General features: G+C 45.0%; 1 pseudogene; it reads right to left on the bottom strand.

Moving 5' to 3' along the window:
• Positions 1–11,618: 11,618 nt before the first annotated feature.
• LOC134346554 (prostaglandin E synthase-like) lies at positions 11,619–18,524 on the bottom strand (annotated as a pseudogene).
• Positions 18,525–20,210: the final 1,686 nt, after the last annotated feature.

Genomic DNA, 20,210 nt, shown 5'->3' with positions numbered 1-20,210 from the left:
CTGGGGTTAAATCGGTGGGTTGGAGACTCATTAGGCCGAAGGGCTTGTTTCATGCTGTATCTCTAAATAAGTAAAAAAGGCATAAAACCTATAAATGACAAACAATAAGTAATGCAAAAAGATCAAAGAATATTGAGGAAGTATTCATGGGTTCATGGGCGGTTAAGAAATCTGATGTTTTTTAAATTTTTGATGTAGCTGCATTAATCACTTCCAGCTCATTTCATATATAGACCACCCTATGTATGAAAAAGGTGCACAGGTCTCCTCTCTCACCTTAAAAAGATATACAACTTATGATCCAAGTTAATATTTTCACCTATCCTATCACCCTTCCTGAGCAGGGGCCAGCTCTGGACAACACACTCATCATCACTGACATCTAGAACACAGAACACAGTACAGGCCCTTCGACCTATGATGTTGTGCTGACCCTTTAACCTACTCTGGGTTCAATCTAACTCTTCACTCCTACATAGCACTCCATTTTTCAACCATCTATGTCCCGGCTGGAGGTCCCAAAAGGTCCTGAGTTCGAATCCAGCCAGCTCCCCTGCATGCTTTCCATCCGTGCTGGGTTACGAGCTGGTGATCTCTTTCGAAACTCACCCAGCAGAAAGCAATGACAAACCACTGCTGTAACTTGCCTCATACGCGGTTCCCCACTACGTCAGAGAGGCGTGGAGGGAAATCGTCCGCTAAACCGGAGAAACTCCGGATGCGACGTACCTTTCCTTTCCTATGTCTCTATCTTAGTTTCTTCTGCTACTGCGGCATAGTCCACTGACACCAGCATCCTCTGTCCTGGGCTAGTCTTTAAAGCTGACCCCAAGTGTAGCCTATGTTCCAGTTTAATATCCTTCTGACCACAGGGATGAGGTCTGTGGAGCCTCTGTCGCCATTTCTGTGGTTCTGAGTCTTTAAGGGACGAGGTTACCAACCCACCTCCTTTCTCAGCTGGGCTTAGGACCATCCATGATAGAGTTTAAGAGTTTCTTAAATATTCCTAATGTCAAGTGGCCTCCACCACCTCGCTGCCATGATATTAACGGTGATACATAAATTCAAATTATTCTTGATAATTCTCCACACAGGAACTAAGTACTTATGTTGAGAACATGCCTAACATGAGTAGAGCAGCAATTGGATTTTACTTGAAATGTTGCTTGCGACCCTCCATTGGTTGGGGTTGACCAATGAAGTTGCACCCTAGCTGTTATATCCAAGCCAGAGCAGTACGATACAGCGAGCAAGCTGTTGCACACGTGGCTGATGATCAAAAGAATCGGCAGACACCGGTACAGTTTGGCATCAGCAGGAATTGACAGTCAGCATTGAACTCAACATAGGACTGTCTTAGGATCTCAATTTCAGGACTTGTCCCCAGGGTTTGCTCCCAGAGCTTTCCCCATGAGTGAGTATAGATGCAAGGCAGCAGAGGTTTGAGAGCAGAGTTTTCCTCCTCCTGGATGAGCGGCTGGAAGTGACTGGCCCATTACCTGCTATTCCCCATTCTGTCACTAGAAATGGTTCCATCGGGCTGAGTAACTAAACCTCCTAAAAGCCAGAAACTGCACGGTTGTCAGAGGCTATTTGAGGTACACTCCATTGCGAGCATTTAATAGGTAGTGGGAGCTTACCCCCCACTATTGTAAACCCCAGTCCTACTTGCTCAAATGAACGGCAGCTGGAGGCAGAATATCCTGTAGAGCCATCTGTAGCTGAAGAACTAGTGATTTAAAATTATCGTAGAAATTAATTATGACACGATTGACCACATGTATGGAGAGAGGGGAAGGAGGAAGAGAGAGGGGGAAGGGAGAGAAAAAGAGAGAGAGCAGGAAGATAAGGCAGAGAATGAGCAAGAGGGTGTAGAAGGAGGAGGGAGAGAGAGGGGGAGAGGGAAGGGAGGAGAGAGGAGGGAGAGAGTGGAAGAAAAGGGGAAGGGAGAGGGAAGACGAGAAAGAGGGAGGGGGTAGAGAGCGGTAGAGGTGGAGGGGGGTAGAAGGAGAGGAGAAGGAGAAAGAATGGGAGAAAGAGGGGAGAGAGAGGAGAAAGAGGGAAACAGGGAGAGAGAGGCAGAGAGAAGGTAAGAAAGAAGGAGGGGAGTGGAGGGAGAGAGTGAGAGATGAGGGAGAGGGTAGATGGGAAGAGAGTGGAAGGGAGAGGGAGAAGGGGGAGGGAGAGAGAGAGGTAGAGCGAGTGGAAGAGAGGGGGAAGGGAGAGGGAAGCGGAGCAAGGGAGAGTGAGGAAGAAAAGAGGGAAAGGGAGAGGGAAGAGAGTAGTGGAGAGAAGGTGAGAAGGAGGAAGAGAGTGGGGAAGGGAGGGAGAGAGAAGGGGAGAAAGAAGGAGAGGGGGAGGAAGAGAGTGAGGGGGAGGAAAAGAGGAGAAGTGAGAGGGGAAGCGAGAAGGAGAGACAAAATGAGAGAGCTAAATTATCTGCTACTGTGTGATGGTTAATGTTGAGTAATTACAAGCAGCCAGTTATAATATTTCATATCGTGACTTTGGAACTTCAGGAACATTGTAATCATGTGATCTCTCAAGGTCAGACTGACAGCTTGTTTTCTCTGCACTGGCGGAGTCTGAGGGGCGAACTGACTGAAGTTTATAAAGTTGTGACAGACATAGACAGAGTCGACAGCAATAGTTTTTCCCCCAGGCTTGCAATGTCTAACACCAAAGGGCAAGGCATGTAAGGTTAGACGGGCTAATTTCAGTGTGGATCCGTGTTTTTCACACGGGGAATAATGGGTGCTTGGAATCTGTTGTATTGCGGAGCTGGTTAGGATAAAAAAAAATTAAAGTCTCTCACATACACACATCGTTGTGCAGGAAATGGAGGGTTATGAATATTGTGAAGACTGAAGGGATTAGTTAGATATTGAATTACCGTAATTGGCTTGACACAAGATTGTAGGCTGAAAGGCGTGTCTTGGTCTATACTGTTCTACCTTTTATATGTGGGCTTTGTATTTAATACCCCCTTCCTCTATTCTCCTACTTCCTCTACTTCTCACCTGCCTATTACTTTCCCCCGGTCCCCTCCTCCTTCCCTTCCCCCCCACTTTTTTATTCTGGCATCTTCCCCCTTCCTTCGTAGTCTTGAAGAAGGGTCTCGGCCTGAAACATTGACTGTTTATTCCTCTCTATAGACGCTGTCCGACCTGCTGAGTTCCTCCAGCATTTTGTGTGTGTTGTTTTGGACTTCTATTTTTGTCGCATATCGTCAGGTCTGAAACCACTTTTTCCGGGAGTTCTGAGCTGTTTAATGCTGTGAGCGTTAACCCGCAGGTTGAGGGGAACTCAGACAACAGATGGATGAGAAACTCCGCGTTTTCTATTCAGTTCACGTTGTCTAAGTCATTAAGTTGCTGTGTACAATCAATCACATCACAGCAGGCCAGGGAATTTACTGAACATAGAACAGTACAGCACAGCACAGACCCTTCGGCACAATATGTTGTGCTGAATCAATTAAATGGCCATCCAAACTAATCTCTTCCACCTACATAATCTCCATATCCTTCCATTTTCCTCACAATCATGTGCCAATCTAAACACCCCTTAAAAGTCTCTAATGTATCTGCCCCTACCACCACCCCAGGCAGTGCATTCCAGGCAAGCTCCACTCTCAGTGTAAAAAAATGCCCCTCACATGTCCTTTGAATTCCCTTTCCCCCCTGCCACCTTAAATGTGTGCCCTCTGGCATTAGGCTTTTCAACCCTGGGAGAAAGATACGGTCTGCCTACCCTATCTACCAGATCTGTCCTCAGCCTCTGCCACAGCAGAGAAAGTAACCCAAGCCAGTCCAACCTCTCATGATAGCAAATGCCCTCTGATCCAGGCAGCATCCTGGTAAACTTCTTCTGCTGCTTCTCCAAAACACTGGCACCCTTCCTATGATTTGATGGCCAGAATTTTATGCAGTGCCCCCGAGGTGGCCTCACTAGAGCTTTATAAAGCTGTACCGTAACTTCCTGACTTGTGAACTCAGTGCCTCGACTAATGAAAGCAAGCATGCCATCAGCTGCTGAATTCACCCTATCAACCTGTGTAGCCACTTCAGGGAGCTATGGAGTTCGATCCCAAGATCCCTCTGCTCAACAACACTGTTAAGGGTCTTATTATATTCAACAAATTAAATAAATATCAGCAATCAATTAAAAAAAACTCATCTCAGCAATGGAGTCCACAATTTCCTAGTGCCCTTCAAGGGAAGAAGATCTGCTAGCTTTGCCCAGCCTGGGTCTATACAGTATTCCAGCTGCATAGTTGGTCCAGTGCCAGGCGGAGTAATATATGTGGGACTGGCAGGGAGAGTCACATCTATATATTGAACAGACTTGATTACTGCAAAGCGTTTTCTTAACTGGCCTTCCGAAGCAATCTACTGCCAAACTTCAACTCCTTCAGAACACCACTTCTCCACTTCCAACCACCAGGATAAAAACATAGAAAACCCATACAGAATCAGAATTAGGTTTATTATCACCGGCGTGTGACGTGAAATTTGTTGACTTAGCAGCAGCAGTTCAATGCAATACATAATCTAGAAGAGAAAAAAAAATAATGAATAATAGTGATAAATAAACATGTAAATCAATTACAGTATACATATATTGAATAGATTAAAAAATGTGGAAAAAACAGAAATACTGTATATTAAAAAAATTGAGGTAGTGTCCAAGGATTCAATGTCCATTTAGGAATCGGATGGCAGAGGGGAAGAAGCTGTTCCTGAGTCGCTGAGTCTGTGCCTTCAGGCTTCTGTATCTCCTACTTGATGGTAACAGTAAGTAAAGGGCATGCCCTGGGTGCTGGAGGTCCTTAATAATGGACGCTGCCTTTCTGAGACACCTCTCCTTGAAGGTGTCCTGGGTACTTTGTAGGCTAGTAGCCAAGATGGAGCTGACTAGATTTACAACCTTCTGCAGCTTCTTTCGGTCCTGTGCAGTAGCCCCTCCATACCAGACAGTGATGCAGCCTGTCAGACTGCTCTCCACGGTTCAACTAAGATATGTTTGTTGACATGCCAGATCTCTTCAAACTCCTAAAGAAGTATAGCCACTGTCTTCGGCCCACTATGCTGTGCCGAACATGTACTTACTTTAGAAATTACCTAGGGCTACCCATATACCTCTATTTTTCTAAAGACCATGTACCTATCCAGGAGTCTCTTAAAAAGACCTTATTATATCTGCCTCCACCACAGTCGCTGCCATTCCATGCACTCACCACTCTCTGCATAAAAAACTTACACCTGACACCTCCTCTGTACCTACTTCCAAACACCTTAAAACTTTGCCCTCTTGTGTTAGCCATTTCAGCCCTGGGAAAAAGCCTCTGACTATACACACAATCAATGCCCCTCATCATCCTATACACCTCTATTAGGTCATCTCTCATCCTCTGTCATTCCAAGGAGAAAAGGCCAAGTTCACTCAATCTATTCTCGTAAGGCATGCTCCTCAATCCTCGTAGATCTCCTCTGCAACCTTTCTATAGTGTCCGCATCATTCCTGCAGTGAAATGACCAGAACTGAGCACAGTACTCCAAGTGGGGTCTAACCAGGGTTCAATGCAGCTGTAACATTACCTCTTGGCTCTTGAACTAAATCCCACAGTTGATGAAGTCTAATGCACCGTATGCCTTCTTAACCACAGAGCCAACCTGCGCAGCAGCTTTGAGTGACCTACGGACTTGGTCCCCAAGATCCCTCTGATCCTCAACACTGCCAAGAGTCTTACGAATTATGCTATATTCTGCCATCATATCTGACCTACCAAAATGAACCACCTTGCACTTATCTGGGTTGAACTCCATCTGCCACTGCTCAGCCCAGTTATGCATCCTATCAATGTTCCGTTGGAAACTCTGACAGCCCTCCACACTATCCACAACACCCTCAACCTGTGTGTCATCAGCAAATTTACTAACCCATCCCTCCACTTCCTCATCCAGGTCATTTATAAAAATCACAAAGAGTAGGGAGCAGATTCGTGAGAACAGATTCCTGAGGCACACCACTGGTCACCAGCCTCTATGCAGAATATGACCCATCTACAACCACTCTTTGCCTTCTGTGGGCAAACCATTTCCGGATCCACAAAGCAATGTCCCCTTGGATCCCATGCCTCCGAACTGTCTCATTAAGCTTTGCATGGGGTACCTTATCTGATGCCTTGGTAAAATCCATATATACTACATCTATGGCTGTACCTTCATCAGTGTGTTTTGTCACATCCTCAAAAAATTCAATCATGCTTGAAAGGCACGATCAGCCTTTGACAAAGCCATGCTGACTGTTCCTAATCATATTATGTCTTTCCAAATGTTCATAAATCCTGCCTCTCAGGATCTTCTTCATCAACTTACTAACCACTGAGGTAAGACTCACCGGTCTATAATTTCCTGGGCTATCCCTGCTCCCTTTCTTGAATAAAGGAATGACATCCGCAACCCTCCAATCCTCCCGAACCTCTCCTATCCCCATTGATGATGCAAAGATCATCGCCAGATGCTCAGCAATCTCCTCCCTCGCCTCCCACAGTAGCCTGGAGTACATCCCATCCGGTCCCGGTCACTTGTCCAATGTGATCCTCTCTAAAAGCTCCAGCACATCCTCTTCCTTAATATCTACATGCTCAAGCTTTTCAGTCCGCTGCAGGTCATCCCTGCAATCACCAAGATCCTTTTCCATATTGAAAGCTGAAGCAAACTATTCATTAAGTACCTCTGCTATCTCCTCCGGTTCCATACACACTTTTCCACTGTCACACTTGATTGGTCCTATTCTCTCCTCTTGCTCTTCACATACTTGAACGATGCCTTGGCGTTTTCCTTAATCCTGTCTGCTGAGGCCTTCTCATGGCCAGTTCTGGCTCTTCTAATTTCATTCTTAAGCTCCTTCCTGCTAGCCTTATAATTTTCTAGATCTCTATCATTAAGTGGTCCCAGACCAGATCCCTGAGGCACACCTCATGTCACCAACATCCATGTAGAATATGACCCATCTACAGCCACCCTTTGCCTTCTGTGGGCAAGCCAGTTCTGGATCCACAAAGCAATGTCCCCTTAGATCCCATGCTCCCTTCTATTCTCAATAAGCCTTGCATGAGGTACCCTATCAAATGCCTTGCTGAAATCCATATACACTACATCTACTGCTCTACCTTCATCAATGTGTTTAGTCACATCCTCAAAAAACTTCAGTCGGGCTAGTAATTCATGACCTGCCTTTGACAAAGCCATGCTGACTATTCCTAATCATATTATGCCTCTCCAAATGTTAACAAATCCTGCCTTTCAGGATCTTCTCCATCAACTTACCAACCACTGAAGTAAGACTCACTGGTCTATAATTTCCTGGGCTATCTCTACTTCCTTTCTGCAACCCTCCAATCCTCTGGAACCTCTCCTGTCCCATTGATGCTCCAAAGATCATTGCCAGCAGCACAGCAATCTCCTCCCTCACCTCCCACAGTAGCCAGGAGTATACCTCGTCCATTCCCGGTGACTTATCCTACTTGATGCTTTCCAAAAGCTCCAGCACAGCCTCTTTCTTGATATCTATATGTGCAAGCTTTTCAGTCCACTGTAAGTCATCCCTACAATTGCTAAGGTCCTTTTCCATAGTGAATACTGAAGCAAAGTATTCATTCAGTAACACACATAAAAGTTGCTGGTGAACGCAGCAGGCCAGGCAGCATCTCTAGGAAGAGGTGCAGTCGACGTTTCAGGCCGAGACCCTTCGTCAGGACTAACTGAAGGAAGAGCTCTTCCTTCTAACTGAACCCTTCCTTCAGTTAGTCCTGACGAAGGGTCTCGGCCTGAAACGATGACTGCACCTCTTCCTAGAGATGCTGCCTGGCCTGCTGTGTTCACCAGCAACTTTTATGTGTGTTGCTTGAATTTCCAGCATCTGCAGAATTCCTGTTGTATTCATTCAGTACCTCAGATTTCTCCTCCAGTTCCATACACATTTTTCCACTGTCACACTTGATTGGTCCTATTCTCTCACATCTTATCCTCTTGTTCTTCACATACTTGTAGAATGCCTTGGGGGTTTCCTTAATTCTCCTCACCAACGCCTTCTCATGGCCCCTTCTGGCTCTTTCTAATTTCATTCTTAAGATCCTTCCTGCTAGCTTTATAATCTTCTAGCTTATATCATTACCTAGTTTTTTGAATCTACCGTAAGCACTTCTTTTCTTCTTGACTAGAATTTCAACAACCTTTGTACACCATGGATCCTGTACTCTATCAGCCTTTCCCTGTCTCATTGGAACGTTCCCATGCAGAACACCATGCAATTATCCCCTGAACATTTGCCATATTTCTTCTGTACATTTCACTGAGATCATCTGTTCCCAATTTATGCTTCCAAGTTCCTGTCTTTTAGCTTCATATTTCCCCTTGCTCCAGTTAAATACATTCCTAACTTGTCTGTTCCTAGCCCTCTCCCATGATATGTTAAAGGAGGTAGAATTGTGATCACTATCTCCAAAACGCTCTCCTACTGAGAGACCTGACACTTGACCAGGTTCATTTCCCAACACCAGATCAAGTACAGCCTCTCCTCTTGTAGGCTTATCTACATATTGTGTCAAGAAACCTTCCTGAACACACCTCACAGACTCCACCCCATCTAAACCTTTTGCTTTAGGGAGATGCCAATCTATATTGGGGAAATTAAAATCTCCCATCATGACAGCAATATTATTATTGCCTGCTTTCAGAATCTGTCTCCCTATCTGCTCCTCAATGTCACTGTTACTACTGGGTGGTCCATAAAAACACCCAGTAGAGTTCTGGACCCCTTCCTGTTTCTAACTTCCACCCATAAAGACTCAGTAGACAATCCTTCCATGACTTCCTTCTTTTCTGCAGCTGTGACACTACCTCTGATCAACAGTGCCACGCCCCCACCCCTTTTGCCTCCCTCCCTGTTCTTTCTGAAACATCGAAATCCTGGGACTCTTAAGTAGCTATTCCTGCCCCTGAGCCATCCGAGTCTCTGTAATAGCCACAATATCATAGCTCCAAGTACTGATCCATATTCTAAGCTCATCTGCTTTGTTCGTGATATTTCTTGCATTAAAGTACACACATCTCAAATCATCGGTCTGAGTGTATCCCTTCTCTATCATCTGCCTATCCTCCCTTTCACATGGTCTTTCTCAATTTGTGAGCCAACTGCCCCTTCCTCCATCTCTTCAGTTCAGTTCTCATCCCCCCAGTGATTCTAGTTTAAACTCTCCCCAATAGACTTAGCTATTAAGCCTTAGGTTTAATAATCTTAGACTATTAGGCTTAGTTTAGGATGAGGCAGCATATCATTCCTATACTCTACATGCATTTGCTGTGTTCTGCATTGGCTTTCTGTTTGCTTTAGAATTGATTTAATTGTTCTCTTAGTTGTTTTTAAAGCTCTCAATGTTCCGGGACCGAAGTTCATCTCAGAATCGCTTTAGTTTTATAACAAAAATGGTTTTCTGATTCCATAGCACCATAAGACCACAAGACATAGGAGCAGAATTAGGCCATTTGGCCCATTGAGTCTGCTCCGCCATTTTGTCACAGCTGATTCAATTTTTCTCTCAGCCCCAATCTCTTGCCTCCTCCCCGTATCCCTTCATGGCCTGACCAATCAAGAACCTATCAACCTCTGCCTTAAATAATATAAAGATTTGGCCAATTCCACAGATTCACCACTTGCTAGGTAAAGAGGTTCCTCCTCATCTCCATTCTTAGGTTGCCCCTCTATTCTGAGGCTGTGTCCTCTGGTCATAGACTCTCCCACCATTGGAAACATCCACTCTATCATGTCCTTTGACCATTCGATAGGTTTCAATTACGTTACCCCTCATTCATCTGAATTCCAGTGAATACAGGCCCAGAGCCTTCAAATTCTTTTTATATGACAAGCTGTATAATCCTGGAATCATTTTCATTAACCTCCTTTGAACTCTCTCCAGTTTCAGCACATCCCTTCTAGGATAAGGAGCCCAAAACTGCTCACAATACCCCAGGCAAGGTCTCACCAATCCTTGATAAAGTCTCAACATTACATCTTTGCTTTTATATTCTAGTCCTCTTGAAATGAATGCTAACATTGCATTTGCCTTCCTCAATACAGACTCAACTTGCAATTAACCTTTAGGGATTCCTGCACAAGGGCTCCCATGTCCCATTGTACCTCAGTAATTTCTATTTTTTTAGATTATGAGGACACGTAGTCCTCTTTTATTGTCATTTAGTAATGCATGCATTAAGAGATGATACAATATTCCTCCGGTGTGATATCACAAAAACACAGGACAGACCAAGACTGAAAAACTAACAAAACCACATAATTATAACATATAGTTACAACAGTGCAACAATACCATAACTTGATGAAGAACAGTCCATGGCACAGTAAAAAGTTCAACGTTTCTCGAAAGTCCCACATCTCACGCAGACAGGAGAAGGAAGAAAACTCCCCCTGCCATGCCCGAGCACAGTAGAAAATAGTCAACCATTTAATTTCTTCTACCAGATTGCATGACCATACACTTTGTGACACTGTATTCCATCCACCATTTCATTGCCCGTTCTCCTTATCTGTCTAAGTCCTTCTGGAGCCTCTCTACTTCCTCATAATTACCTGCCCCTCCACCTATCTTCATTGCTCTGCAAACATTGCAACAAGCCATCAATTCCATCAACCTAATCATTGACGTATACCATAAAAAGAATCGATCCCAACACAGACCCCTGTGGAACAGCACTAGTCACCAGCAAGCAGGCAGGAAAAGTTCCCTTTATTCCCACTCTTTGCCTCCTGCCAATGAGCCACTGCTTTATCGATACTAGAACCGGGGATCTATGTACTTGGTTCTCAAGATCCCATTGCACATTGATGCTGTTGAGGTGCCTGTCATTAACTCTATACTTTCCCTTTGCATTTGATGTCCCAAAGAACAATTCCTCACACTTTACTGGATTCAACTCCGTCTTCCATTTTTTTCCTCCAGTGTCTGGCTCTGCTACATCCTTTGCAAATTTTGTACACGGTCCACAGTGGCGGCTTTTTCCAATCCCATCCTAAACTTTTTGCCACCTTCCCTGCAGGGAGAACAGCCTCAGCTTCTCCATTTCAACCCCTCATCCATGCACTCATTCCTCCTGTAAGCCCTAGAGGCTGTTGTACATGAAAATCCCAGGGGACTAGCAGTTTCTGAGATACTCAAACCACCCCATCTGACACCAACAATCATTCCACTGTCCAAGTCACTTAGATCACATTTCTTCCCCATTCTGAAGTTTGGTCTGAATAACGACTGAACCTCTTGACCATGTCTGCATGCTTTTATGCATTGAGTTACTGCCACGTGATTGGCTTATTAGATATTTGCATTAACAGGCAGGTGTAGAAGTGTACCTAATAAAGTGGCCACTGAGTTTATCTTCCTGGGACCTAAGCACCCTTCCGAAAATGTGGGGCCCAGCACTGGATACCAGCAGCAATGATACAAGTGGTTAATAGTTTCTAAAACTTAATTTATTAATTATTATAAACATCATAATACAACCTTACAACATTTTATTGTCAAACTTTGCAAACAAAATATTAATAACAATAAATAATATCACATATTTCTGGGAATGACACAGTGACATTGTGTTTATCAAAAAATCAATAACATAATATTAATAACGTTAACTTAGTACAGTTGCAACACAGTGACTGCGGTGCCTGCCATGGCTACAAGTGAACTTATTTCCTGCTGGGCTGGAGGGGTTGTAATTTTAACTAAAATCAACTTGCTAGGGGTTTCTGGTGCTAATTCCACCCAGCTCTTGTGTTACTACCTTTAGGAATCAGGAAACATTAAAGTTGTTGACTAAAAGAGCTCCATCGTTTTTTATTTCCTGATTAGGTGGGATTCTCAGTTCAGATTCCTGTGGGTGGTGCTACAACGGGGCCTGATCTCCAATGAGTTGGACAGCCATATCAAGAAAGTAAACAATGAAAGCGAAGGGGGAGGGTTAAATATCCACTTGTTTACATTCTCCTGTTGTCCACTACGTACCAACTGCCCTGCGCCTTCAGCTAGTTACTCACTGAGATTTATAAATCTCTCCTTAATCCTCTCCACCGAGAAAACAGCAAAAATGTGTTCTTATTTTTTAAAGGTAAGAGATTATATAAAAATATCCTTGCTACCTAGAACCCCAAGAACTAGCTGCACTGGAGATCCAGCAGAAGTTGCCAGGGATGGAGTCTTACAGTTACGAGGAGAGACGGATTTGGCTGGGAGCAGGCAGTAGTGAGAGAAGCAGTTAAAATTTCCGATGGACACCTTCATCAAAACCCAGTACGATCAATCTGAAACATTGATTGTGTTTCTCTTCCCACAGATGCAGCTTAAGCTGCTGAGTATTTTCCAGCATTTTCTGATTCTGCTGCAGATTTCCAGCAATCTACAGTTTTCATTTAGACTTTCACTCAATAGGTTATGTTTGTTTTTTTTCACTCAGGGTGGAAGAGACAGGTGGTTGGGATTTGCTGGACGTATGAACATTTATTAGGGTTATAGACGGGATAGTGAGGACTATTTCCCTGAGCTGTGGCCTTTCTTATCAGAAGTCATTGCTTTTGGGCAAGGAGGCATAGAGAGGACCTTGAACATGAACATAGAACAAGAACAGGCCCTTCGGCCCACAATATTGTGCTGAGCCAAATAAATATATCATCAAATGGCCAACTAAACTAATTCATCCTGCCTACACAATTTTCATATCCCTCCATTTTCCCTCACATTTAGGTGCCTATCTATACATCTCTTTAAAGTCCTTAATGTATCTGGCTATACCACCACCCCGAGCAGTGCATTCCAAGCACCCACCTCACTCTGTGTAAAAAAAAACTTGCCTGTAACACCTCCTTTAAAGTTATCCCCTCTCACCTTAAATACAGTTCAACCTTGGGAAAGATGCTGTCTGACTTCCCGTGAAGAAAACTTTTGCCACCTGGAGGGTGGGTGAACTCTGGAGCACACCAACTGAAGTTTAAAGTCTAGATAAACACTTGAAGCAAAAAGCTGACAACTGGAAAATGGACTACCTGGGCACTTGATGGCTAGCAGACTGGTGGGCTGAATGGCCTGTTTCTAGGTTGTACATTCAAGTGTGAATTGAGGTCTCTATTGAAACATAGAAAGCATTCACAGTCCAGCCTACAAGAACTCCCAGTATAGACATGAATTAGGGCCTGTAGTCCGTTGGAGAGGTCTTTGAGTTTAGTGTTTGACTCATCAGTCAGATACTCAGACATCAGAGGAGGAGGGCTGCAGGAGCCTAAACATTCCTCTCAGCCAGTAGCATGCTGAACGCCATCTGGGAACGCTCCGTGCTCTTGCCTGTCACCAGTAGGAGGCAACATTGATCAAAATCTTCAGGGCCATGGAGAAGCAGGGCATTTGGCCGATGGTGTAGGCCAGTGACCTGGTGGGAGCCTTCAGGGCGAACAGGTAGGCCACAGTGTGGATCACTCTGGCCAGGAAGAAGATGCGGAAGTGGATCCTCGCAATGGATGGGCTAGGTTCCAACAGGCAGTACACGACACCCAGGAAAAGGAACGGGTAGATGCACTCCATGTCATTACGGTGAGCTCTGTGGGAATTACAAAAGGGTGAGTTAGTCATCAGAGAAGTTAAAATTCTTGTTCCAAGGCCCTGGCAAGAAGAGAATGTGTCAGTATGAATTAAACCATAAGATCATAAGATATAGTGGCAAAATTAGGCCGTTCAGCCCATCGAGTCTGCTCCACCATCTATCATGCCTGATTTATTTTCTCTCTCAACCCCATTCTCCTGTCTTCTCCCTGTAAACTTCAACCAAGAACCTATCAACCTCTGCTTTAAATATACCTTGTGACGGCCTCCACAGCCATCTGTGGCAATTAATTTAACAGATTCACAACCATACGACTAAAAACCTCCTCCTAATATCTGGTTTTAAAAAGGCTGTGAATCTGGCCCTAGACTCTCCCACTATAGGAAACATCTCTGCACATTCACTCTATCTAGGCCTTTCAATATTTGACAGCTTTCAATGAGATTTCCCCTTGTTCTTGTAAATTCCAGCAAGCATGGGCACAGAGCTATCAAATGTTCCTCACGTGTTAACCCTTTCATTCCCACAGTCATTCTGTGAACCTCCTCTGGCCCATTAGCAGCAGGGGGTGGATAGAGCTGTTTTGTTGGGGTGTCGGTAGTGTTGTAGTCAGAGGTGATTTCATCTGCTCAGAAGGTTAACAGGAACAGCATCTCACATCCTGAGATATATAAACTGTGGATATTCTAGGAAAAGGCAGATTCAATAAAACCACGAGATATTGGACCAACTTAGGCCGTTTAGCCCATCAAGTCTTCACCACCTTTCAATAATGACCGATATTTTTCAACCCTATTCTCCTGTCTTCTCCCAGTATCCTTTAACCCAGTTACTGATCAAGAACCTGTCAATGTCTGCCTTAAATACACTGAGTGATTTGGCCTCCATAACCTTCTGCAATAAAGAATTTCACAGATTCATCACCATCTGGGTGTAGAATTTCCTCATCTCCCTTTATTTTGACACTGTGCCATCAGATCCTAGTCTCTTTCACCAAAGGAAACATCCTCTCTATGGATTCGATGAAGGTTTTTAGCTGCTTATTCCTTTCCATAGACGCTGCCTGACTGGCTGAGTTCCTCCAGCACTTTGCTCTGGATTTCCAGCATCTGCAAAATCTCCAATGTTCATCCTCTCCATGTCCAATCCTACTTCAAACTTTAAGATTCCAATAGGTTTCAATGAGACACCCCACCCTCACCTACTCTTTCTGATCTCTATGAAGCACAGGCCCAGAGACATCAAAAGCTGCATATTCCACAACGTCTGATACAACTGAAGTTATATAAGACTTTGCTGAGCCTAATGTGGAGTACTGTGTGCAGTTTTGGACATCTACCTATAGGAAAGATGTAAATAAGATTGATAGAGTAACAGAGAAAATTTACAAGGAGGAACTGAGTTATAAGAAAAAAAGTTGAATAGGTTAGAACTTTATTCCCCATAATGTAAAACAGTGAGAGGAGATCTGACAGAGGTTTACAAAATTATTAGGGGTATAGACAGAGTAAATGCAAGCAGCTTTTTTCTCTGAAGCTGGGTGGGACTACAACTAGAGATCATGAGTTAAGGGTGAAAGGTGAAATGTTTAAGGGGAACATCACACTCTCAACCCTCTGATCTTTTGTTGCTCCGAGGGTCGTAAGCATGTGGAATGAGCTGCCAGCAAAAGTTCTGGAAGCACTTCCGATTTCAACATTTATGAACTGTTTGGATAGGTACATTGATGGTAGAAGCATGGACCAGGTGTGGGTCAATGTGAGCAGGCAGTTAAACTGGTCCGGTGTAGACTAAATGGGCCGAAGGACTGTTTCTCTGCTGTAGTTTTCCATGACTCTATATCTGGGAATGAAAGGCTTAAAGTATTCTTCTAGTTGTGGTAAACCATATATATATATGTTGTAACTGGGTTATCTGTCTGGACACGCCCCTCTGCTGACTGCTCCTGTGGCTCCTCCCATAGGCCCCTGAATAAAGGCGATTGTGCCATGGCTCCTCCTCTCAGTCCAGGGGCAGACACTCAGCATGCTGGAGGTCACATTTTACTGCTAATAAAAGCCTTTCAGTATTTACTCTACTTCCAGTCTTTTGGAGTTATTGATGGTGCATCACTAGGCTCGGGTGAAACACAGCAGAACACAAGGGCAAGAGTGTGTGGACCCATCCTGCCACTGTGTTTATTAGTTCCCCTGGGGAACACTGGGATAACACCATCAGCATTGCCCTTGATCTGATGGGAGACAGCGGAACTAGGTCTGGAGCTATGTACAGACCTGAGCGAGCAAACTTCAAAGCAGTGTCAGAGCATGAAACACACTACCGCGGCCACCACATCCTGGCACCTTACCTACGGCAGCGCTCCACATTTGCATCGGTCCGGCAAAACTTCAAGCCTCCGTGTCTCAAGGAGTCTTCGGGATTGGCAAAAGCCTGCGGGAAAGAGTGGGGATTAATCCGGTCCGGTATGAGGCTGTGTCTTTCCAAAAATAACTGACCCCTCCCTCTTCTCCTTTTCTGGGGGTTTACACTGTTGGACCAGAGCTGAGATCCACAAAGGAAGTCACAGCGAGGACACTGAGCGGACAGTTTCACCGAATATTAAACACAAACACAAGTAACAACCCACGAAGGGTCTCTCGACTGCACCTCTTCCTACAGATGCTGCTTGGCCTGCTGCGTTCACCAGCGACTTTGATGTGTGTAACAACCCAATTGAAATGTTCAGAATTAAGGTGCATGATACAGGCATTTGCAGGGAGTGCACTTGTCAAGAAATAATATCGCATACATTGTTTGAATGCAGTTCCTATGAGGTGTAAAGGAAACACCTAATTGGGAAATTGACATCTTTGGGACAGACACAATTTAACATGGAAGGTTTGTTACGATGTCACTGCTATTGCAATGTATATAAACATGTATTTGACTTTCTGAAAAGCATTAGACTTTTTCATATTATTTCAGTTCTTAGCTGGAATTTAGTGGGTATACTTCCCGTCTCTTTGTTCCGCACTCCAACTCAGTACACCTAATGTTGGTCTCCCACCCACCATAAAACCTTACAGCAAGAACACCCCATTTCGGAGGCGGGAGTACTTCCTCGCGAGACGGGCAGTAGTGAGGGAGGGCCGCACCGCAGGAGAAGTACTGAGGGAGAGCCACTGGGAGAGCGGTTACTGTTGGTGCGCTGCCCTGTGGGAGGGGCAGTACTGAGGGTACATCACCCTGTGGGAGGGGCAGAACTGAGGGTATATCACCCTGTGAGAGGGGCAGTACTGAGGGTACATCACCCTCAGGAGGGGCAGTACTGTACATTACCCTGTGGGAGGGGCAGTACTGAGAGTACATCACCCTGACAGAGGGGCAGTACTGTACATTACCCTGTGTGAGGGGCAGTACTGAGGGTACACTACCCTGACAGAGGGGCAGTACTGTACATTACCCTGTGGGAGGGGCAGTACTGAGAGTACATCACCCTGACAGAGGGGCAGTACTGTACATTACCCTGTGTGAGGGGCAGTACTGAGGGTACACTACCCTGTGGGAGAGACATTACTGAGGGTATATCACCCTGTGGGAGGGGCAGTACTGAGAGTACATCACTCTGTGGGAGGGGCAGTACTGAGAGTACATCACCCTGTGGGAGGGGCAGTACTGAGGATTCACCACCCTGCGGGAGAGACAGTACTGAGGGAGCACACGTTGTGGAAATGACAGTACTAAGAAAGCGACACTGTGGGAGAGGTAGATTTGAGGGAGCTTCGCACTGTTGGAGGGGTGTCTGAGAGTAGGCCGGCCTGTGGGATGAGCAATATTGAGACTATGACGTCCCAGAGCTCGGAGTTCAATTGACACGCCGTTTTCAAGAGGTTTGTACAGTATCCCCGTGTAGGTTTGCTCTGGGTGCTCTGGTTTCCAGTGCCGTAGCGGTCACTAAATTGCCCTGCGATTAGGCTGGTATTAAGTAGGTGGGTTGCTGGGTGGTGTGGCTCGTTGGGCGGGAAGAGCCTGTTCTATATGTATCTCTATATCAAATAAGATAAATAATAACAAAGGAAGTAACGGTCGACCAGAGCCCAGCACTGGCCAAGACCCAGGGGTCTGTCCCAGTAGGGCTCACTGAGAGACCCACACAACAGAAGGCAGCACTGACGATGCAGGACTCTCTCTCAGCTGGGCGCTGCCCCTGCCGTTCGATGTCCGGCACTCTTGGCTGGGGCACGAATTTAGTGCAGGAACTAAAGGGTTCGCAATTCGTGCCCGAGCGCCCATGGAGAGAGATGTTCTGGCACTGCTAGGCACCACGGGAGTTAAATTGTAGCTTAGATGATGCTGGAAATATTTCAATTCAGGAACAATTGGAGATTCTGCAGATGCCTGAATTCCAGAGGAACGCACACAAATTTCTGGAGGTATGCAGCAGTCCAGGCAGCGGCCATGGATATGAATAAACTGTCTATGTTCTGGGCTGAGACCCCTCAACGGGTTGGGAAAGGGAGAGGGATGATGCATCCCTGACATGCTAAGGGGCTAGAAATTCGACCGTGCTAGGCAGCACCCGCTCGCCTCGCTGCCTGCACCGGAAATTAGATCCTATCTAAATCACCAGGACCAGGACGTTTAACCACTCATGACTGACACCAGGGATACGATTTAAGCGCGGAAACATTCCCTTTACAAAGAGTTATTACCTTTTTGCGAAGCCTGAGTTGCCCCGTGAGTATCGCCACGGCGAACATCTTCAGGAGCAGGAGCACGGAGTAGAAAATGTAAGAACAAAAGGCTTCATTCTTCAAGTTCAAAATCATCTTGGCTGAAGATTGCTGTGGCCACCTGTGTCTCTGTATCCAGGGACATCTTCTTCCAAATTTATAACTGTAGCAGAGGAAGAGGGTGGGAGTTAACGCCGGGTGATGAAACATAGTGTGTCTTCAACCTGCTGGGACTTGTGTAAGAGATCGGTTCTGAACGGATGTGACAAAGTATTAGTGCCAAGTCAGGAGAAAAAAGAAAGTACTTATTCTCTGCCCTCAGGCCCCTACTGAAGCAAGACATTATTATTCAGAGCGGATGTTTCAAATGGATGGTTGCAATAAAGCCTGCTGTTGCAACGGCTGTGACATCGCAGCCTGCTTCATTAGATAATCACAGATCTCATGCCTGAATTAGTTGCTGTTCTTTCTCCAACACCCTGCAATTCTCTCTGATCTGAATCTCCGGGTGAATCTGCTCCTAGCCCTGTGAGAATGAAGTGCATCCTCCCTTTCTCCAGTCTCCTGTGCTGCTATGTATCGGTTCCAACCCTCCTCCACGGCAATCGCAAAGTAGTGAATACAGCGCAGTCCATCACGGGTTAGTCCTCCTCGCCATTCAGCACATTGGCATGGAGAGCTAGCAAACCCCACCATCCACACTAGGCTCTCTTCTCGCTGCTGCCATCACCACCAGGTTCAGGAGCAGTTACTACCCCTCAACCGTCAGGCTCCTGAACCAGAAGAATAACTTCACTCAACTTCATTGAACTGTTCCCAAACCGAGGGACTCACTTTCAGAGACTTCTCATCTCATGTTCTCGATATTTATTGCTTTTATAATTAATCATTGATTCGATTGTGTTTCTTAGTATTAACAATGAATGTCCACAAGAAAATGAATCTCAGGCTTGTATATGGTGACATATAGGTAGTTTGATAATACTCTGAACTTTGAACAATAAATTCACTGAACAAGATCTGGTTCGAGCAACATGCACAAAATGCTGGAGCAGCTCAGCAGGCCAGGCAGCACCGATTGAAAAAAGTACAGTCGATGTTATGGGCCGAACATCAACTGTACTCTTTTCCATAGATGCTGCCAGGCCTGCAGAATTCCTCCAGCATTTTGTGTGTGTTGCTCCAATTTCCAGCATCTCCAGACTTTCTCTTGTTTAAGATCGGGTTGGAAACGTGACTCCATCAAAATGCAAAGGTTTAGAAGGATATGGTACTAGCTCAGGTAGGCAGCTTGGTAAGCATAGGTGAGATGGCCAAGTCGCCTATTCTGATGCTGTATAACTCTGTAAATATGACTCTATGACATTTCCCCTTAACACTAAAATTCAAGATCATGTGTGGCTGATGGCCTGCAGGGACTCGACAACATGCAGGATTGAAAGAGGCCACAGAAAGTTGTAGACTCAGTCAGCTTCATCAAAGTTCAAGGTAAATTTATTAGCAAAGTATGTACAGTGGCATGCAAAAGTTTGGGCACCCCTGGTCAAAATTTCTGTTACTGTGAATAGCTAAGCGAGTAAAAAATGACCTGATTTCCAAAAGGCATAAAGTTAAAAATGACGCATTTTTAAAATATTTTAAGCAAGATTACTTTTTTTATTCCCATCTTTTACAGTTTCAAAATAACAAAAAGGGAAAAGCAAAAGTTTGGGCACCCTGCAAGTTTCATGCCACCTATGTCAGCAGTAATTAACCTGATCTGATTTTGACAGAATCTAATTGGATGGCAAGACAAGTCTAAGGGACTAAGGTCCACAACTGCTCTTTCTAC

Source organism: Mobula hypostoma, chromosome 5, assembly GCF_963921235.1.
Source record: "Mobula hypostoma chromosome 5, sMobHyp1.1, whole genome shotgun sequence".
In the NCBI taxonomy this organism is placed as follows: domain Eukaryota; kingdom Metazoa; phylum Chordata; class Chondrichthyes; order Myliobatiformes; family Myliobatidae; genus Mobula; species Mobula hypostoma.
The sequence above is the reverse complement of the archived record's forward strand: the minus strand, read 5'-3'. Positions and strand labels throughout refer to the sequence as shown.